Source organism: Jaculus jaculus, chromosome 6 (assembly GCF_020740685.1).
Source record: "Jaculus jaculus isolate mJacJac1 chromosome 6, mJacJac1.mat.Y.cur, whole genome shotgun sequence".
Classification (NCBI taxonomy): Eukaryota; Metazoa; Chordata; class Mammalia; order Rodentia; family Dipodidae; genus Jaculus; species Jaculus jaculus.
Window position 1 is genome coordinate 80,982,672 of NC_059107.1, and position 6,000 is coordinate 80,988,671.

The 6,000-nt window shown below is 35.4% G+C and overlaps 1 non-coding gene across 1 annotated transcript; it reads right to left on the minus strand.

The window, feature by feature from the left end:
• Nucleotides 1-5,371: 5,371 nt before the first annotated feature.
• On the minus strand, nt 5,372-5,576 carry LOC123461765. The gene has a single exon (XR_006637836.1). It is a non-coding gene; the product is annotated as a small nucleolar RNA U3 (small nucleolar RNA).
• Between the last annotated feature and the right edge of the window lie 424 nt (nt 5,577-6,000).

The following is a 6,000-nucleotide window of genomic DNA, read 5'->3' on the forward strand; positions in this document are numbered from 1 at the left end:
CAAGTTATCAGATGAACTACAGAGAGGCATAGGGATAGGAAAATCAAAATGATTATTAAAGGGTAGCCCAGGGAAGAGTTTTAAAACCATTTGCAATTGAATCTGTTGAATTCTGGAAGAAATTAAGACTATAAGTTAAGTGCACAAGTTAAAAACAGAACTACCATTGTCAAGGAAATGTACATACATATGAGTTTGAAAAGCATAAAAATCTAAGTGAAGGTGAGCCCTGATATGCAGAAGAATGACTTTACCCCAGAAGAAGTAAGCAAGATCTCATGCATAGGTCTAGCTTAACAAGGTATATGCCTAGAAGAACTACAATGCAGAACAAAGGGTGCCTCGGCTTGTCACGACATGTTAAGTCATATACAGAAAAAGATAATAAATTGCTATTTGTTTTAAAGCTAACATAGCCTGAAATAAATTTGGCTCTGAACCTATAGCATTTTTAATTCTCCACAATCAGTATAGCCAGTCTTGAAGATATAATCTTTTTAAAAACTTTCTATTGAGAACTTCCATAAATATAAACAATGTAATATGACTATAATCCTGTCACACAACCCTCCCTTTCCCCTCCTAAATTCTCCCTCCATGGAGTCCCTTCTTCTTTCCAACTTGTCTCTTTTCTATTTTGATATTAATTATTTTCCTCCTATTAGTCAAGACTTATGTAGTTAGTGTCAGCCACTATGAGATCATGAATATTAAGGCTATTTTGTGTCTGGAAGACAATATTTTAATTTTTCTTCCCCTTCCTTTGCCTCTTACATTTTTTCCACCTCTTCCACAGTGGTCCCTGAGTCTTGGATGATGTCTCACTTAGTGTTGAACACACTGCTGTCACGTTGTAGCACTTTGGTGAATTTTAGGTCACCTCAGTGGTCATTGTTGTCTGAAAAGAGAAGCTTCTCTGAACAGAAGTCAGAGTACCATTCATATATGGCCATAAACATAAGTATTTAGAAGGCAGTTTGGTAGGAAAAATATATCCATTTAACTAGAAAGCAGTAATAGTTTTCCCCTACCCTAGGGCTCATGACTGTCCAAGCCATAGGCTTTCCATTAGGTTTTTAGTACCAGGCTGAAGTTTTAATCTTTTAATTACCACCTTTTAGTACATTTGGAAAATATTGTCATTGTCCCATGTTGCTGGGAGGCTTGATCCTAGGATCTGCTATAGATGAGGCTGAATAGATAGGAAGGCAGCTCTTCAGGAGAGATAGATAATTAACAGAGCCATGGGAAAAGAAACTATTAGTCATAATCTATTAGTCATTATGATATGGGTTGTATATATCTATATATAATTTTTTCTATATCTACTATGGCGTTTATATATAACACATAATGGGAGTAATGGATCTAAGGTTGAAGATACTAAAAATGAAGGCAGTACCATATATAAAAGGAAGGGAATTGGGCATTCTTAACTTAGAAAAGAAGAGTTAGTTGAAATTTTTATAAATATGAAGAGTTGACTTAGGAAGTCTGGGTAAGCTAAAAGTTATAGTAGAACATATTATCATTTTTATTGGCAAGAACATTACCATTTATCATTTAGAAATATGTCAAATGATATTTGATAAATATTTAACAATCTGAAATAATTTATGAAATTAATGAATTAATTTTAGAGTTTTTAGTTATCAGGTTTAAAGTAATTTTCTGATAATATATTTGGTACTTACTCAATCTAACAATAATGATTATTTTCCAAAGGGATCTTAGAAAGTCCAGTAATACAAGGGAAAAGTTGTGGTTGATCTTAACCATTTATTCAGGGTCGCTTGCTTAATTAATCAGCAGTCTAGAGGATTAAGGATTATAAGCATGGAAGTTTGTATAGTAGGTCAAATTCTGTAAGTAGATTTAAATTTTTTATTTATTAGTGATGTGTTTTTGAGCCAGGATCTCAGTCTAGTGAGACTGACCTGGAAATCAGTCTTGCCCAGGCTGGTCTTGAACTCACAAACAACATCCTTACCTCAGCCTCTTGAATGCTGAAATTATTTTATTTTTAACAAAGATTTATTTTTATTTATTTATTTGAGAGCGACAGACAGAGAGAGAAAGAGGCAGAGAGGGAGAGAGACAGTGAGAGAGAGAATGGGTGCTCCAGGGCCTCCAGCCATTGCAAACGAACTCCAGACATGTGCGCCCCTTGTGCATCTGGCTAACATGGGTCCTGGGGAATTGAGCCTTGAACCAGTGTACTTAGGCTTCACAGGCAAGCACTTAACCACTAAGCCATCTCTCCAGCCCTTGAGTGCTGAAATTAAAGGCATAAGCCATCACATCTCATTGGAATTTTAAATCTTAAAGAGGAGCAAGGCTAATCATGAGGTAAGGATATATTTTTAATAGCTGTCAAGCTTGTCAATGCCTGTTTAATTACCTAACAATAATTCTCCCACTTGCAGAAAATTATGTGTGCATGCATGTTTGAGTTGTAGTTTCCTGAAAGCAGAGATTGCTTCTTGTTCTTGGTCATTAGAATGTAGAAGCACATTTTGCATGAAGCAGTTTCTCAATATGCACTCAACATGGTCTCAGTCATATCTATTAAGCAAAGTTACTTATGTATTCTTAGAGATAGCTACAAGTTTTTCCAGAACATTTCTTTTTCTTTCTTTCTATCTTTCTTTCATATATATGTGTATGTGTGTGTGTGTCTATATATATATATATATATATATGTATATATATGTATATATTTTAAGGTCTATAACCCTGACTGGCCTACAAAATAGAGCTTAACTTGCTTCTAATTCCTACCAAGAGGATACTAGGTTTTTAGCTCATAACAGTAAAGAAGGGAGACATTGGCTGGGCATGGTGGTACATGCCTTTAATCCCAGCACTTGGAATGCAGTGGTAGGAGGATCACTGTGAGTTCAAGGCCACCCTGAGACTCCATAGGGAATCCCAGGTCACCCTGGGCTAGAGTGAGATGCTACCTCGAAAAAACAAAAAAAAGAAAGAAAGAAAGGAGACATAGCAGACACAGTTTCTTCTCCTGTTGAGATTTTTTTGAAATTATTTTTAGCATTAATAATTAAATAATTATGAATTCAAATAATATTCTGCTACATATTTGATATATGTTATGCAGAAAAGCTATTAAAATATAGCTGAGATAATAATATAAGAAGCTATTGATGAAAACCACAACTCTTATTTCAAAGGACATAAGAGATTATTCTGGCCAGGTGTGGTGGTGCACACCTTTAATCCCAGCACTCAGGAGGCAGAAGTAGGAGGATTACCATGAGTTCAAGGCCACCCTGAGACTACATAGAGAATTCCAGGTCAGCCTGAGCTAAAGTGAGACCCTACCTCGAAAAACCAAAAGAAAACCAAACAAAAAAAAGATTATCCTGGAGCCAAATATGAGTGAACATTGCCTTGGAATACAGCTCTAGGTTATCCCAAATTCCATGTTCCAATGTGATAGCAGTTTAATAATTTTTTTCTAGTGCCAGAACAATAAAAGACTCATAATTCAAGACACTTTTTTTTACATTGTTGAGTATATCAGGTGGGAAAGTTACAGCAAAACAGGGAAAACTGTTGTAGGCTTCAGATGTTACCTGATGACAATCTTAGCTTTTCAAGTGGTGGAAGTTCACAATTTGTCTGTCGAGAATAAATTCCAAAGGTATTGATATTCACAAGGATGTTAGGTCTGACATGGGTGTTGGGAATGAATGGCTTTCAAATTGACTAAAATTAACCCAAAATAGTTTGGCTCTGCTCTGCAGCATTTTAAGTCTTTAATCATAAAATTCCATCATTTGGTCTTGGAGAATCTTTAATATAAGGGGGCTTCTTTTTATTTCTTGGTATTTTTTTCCCAAGAATTTCACTTAGCAAAGCCATAGAGTCGTGTTAAAATATTTACAACGTTCTTCAGTAAGAATCATAGAAGTCCAAGATATCTTCAGAACAGATGAAAAGAGCTAGTTACATGGAGTGGAGGGAAGATCAGTCTTAGCAAATATACATTATGGTTAGGGAAACTCAGGCTTTTATGTTCAAAAAAGGAAAACCATTCACTGTGGTATGTGGGGCATGAAGAGGTATAGGAAAAAGACAGAAGAAAAGGGGCTCACTCTGGGGAGACAGCAAGCAAGCTCTTCCCTTGAACTTTTGAAGTCTAGAATCAGATACTGCAGCATTGAATGGACCTAGTATACCTCATGGTGCTGTGCTTCTGCTTTCCCTTTGTTACCTCTGTAGAGGCACATGAGATTTTCTACTTGAAAAAAAAACTCATAAATGTTTTTACCAATTATGTTTCCATGGGTTTTTTTAAACATATTTTTATTTTTATTTATTGAGAGAAAGAAAGTAGCAGGCAGAGTGTAAGAGAGAGAGGGAATGGACACACCAGGTCCTCCAGCCCCTACAAAGGAACTCCAGATACATGTGCCACTTTGTGCATCTGGCTCACATGGGTTCTAGGGAATTAAACATATATACTTTGACTTTGCAAGCAAGCACCTTAACTGATAAGCCATCTCTTCAGCTCTCTCCTGGGTTTTAATTGCCTGCTGCAAAGATAATTCTAAAAATATTCCACTCATAGGTATTTTTGTATATATATTTTTATATATTCTTCTCTGTTCCTTGGCTTTATGAAAGCATAGTTTTTTCTCTTTCCTTCAAACAGATAATTGTTTTCACCAATTACCTCTCACATGAAAACTGTAGCCTACTATGTCATTATACTTATTTTACAAGAGTACTTTAACTTTTTTAAAACTTCAGTCTTTGTACCTTTAAAATTCTTCATGTAGTGTTTTTTCTTGTACTCAAAGATTGTCCACTTAAGTGGACCTTACATATTTTTAAACTTTCACCTGAATTTGCCAAGTTACTATTGTTTTGTTTCTATTGTTTACTGTAACACAAGATATCACTGCATAGTACAAGCTGACCGGAAACTCACTCTGTAGCACAAGTTGGTAGAGAACTCATGCTGATCCTCCTGCCTCAGCCACCCAAATGCTGAGATTACAAGTCTGAGCCATCACATTTGGTTTACCAAGTTATTTTTAATCTATGTTCCATTATGCAATGTTAAATAATAAATTAATAAAATGCTTACATTTCTTAACATTGTTTTATTTAAAATGGCCTAACTTTTCACAGTAGTTCATAGAACATAGTTGGTATTAAAAATGTCCAGACAGGCTTACTTAGCAGAAGTTGAAAATAGGGGTTGGGCGTATAGTGGTTGAGCACTTGCCTAGTATGTGTGAGGCCTGCTTCAATCCCTAATACCACAAAGAAAATATGTTGAAAATAGAATAGCAATTAAAAACAGCCACAAATAAATTGCTATTTCTTTTCTTTTTTCTTTTCCACTTAGACTTCAGCTTCCCCAAAGAAGAGCAGGAATGATCATTAATGACAAGTGGCAGTTACATCAAAGCAATAATATCAGGATTCAGCTTCACACTAAGGAGAGAATGCTACACCACCTCCTTGTGGTTTCTGGTACTCTTCACAGTCAGAGAAACTTCTCTAATAACAACTACAGAAATAATCACTGAAAGTATAGTCTTTAAAGTGCTATTTCTAAACTTCCAGGTAAGCATATTTGTCAGCTACATGTCTTTTACACCAAATTTACATTCAAGTCCATAAGCAAATAGAAGTATAATTGATAATATTAACTAGCTGTGACTATATAATATGATGAATAAATCAAGGTTATTTATATTGCTTCATTAGACTAGACATTCTTTGTATTCTCTGCCATCCTTTGCAAAACTGTTCAGGGTATAAGACTTTCTCCATTATGATCTGGGAGCTTTACACCATTCAGGCAGAAATCTACACCTTTCTTCTGCCTTGTCAGTTTCCAAGGCTAACCTTTTGTTTTTGAGTGCTTGGATGATGCAAGGCCGCTTGCTAGTTTAGTCATGTTTAAGCATCTCCTATGGTGTTAAGCACCTAATCTATTTCTAACAGAAAATGCCTATGTAG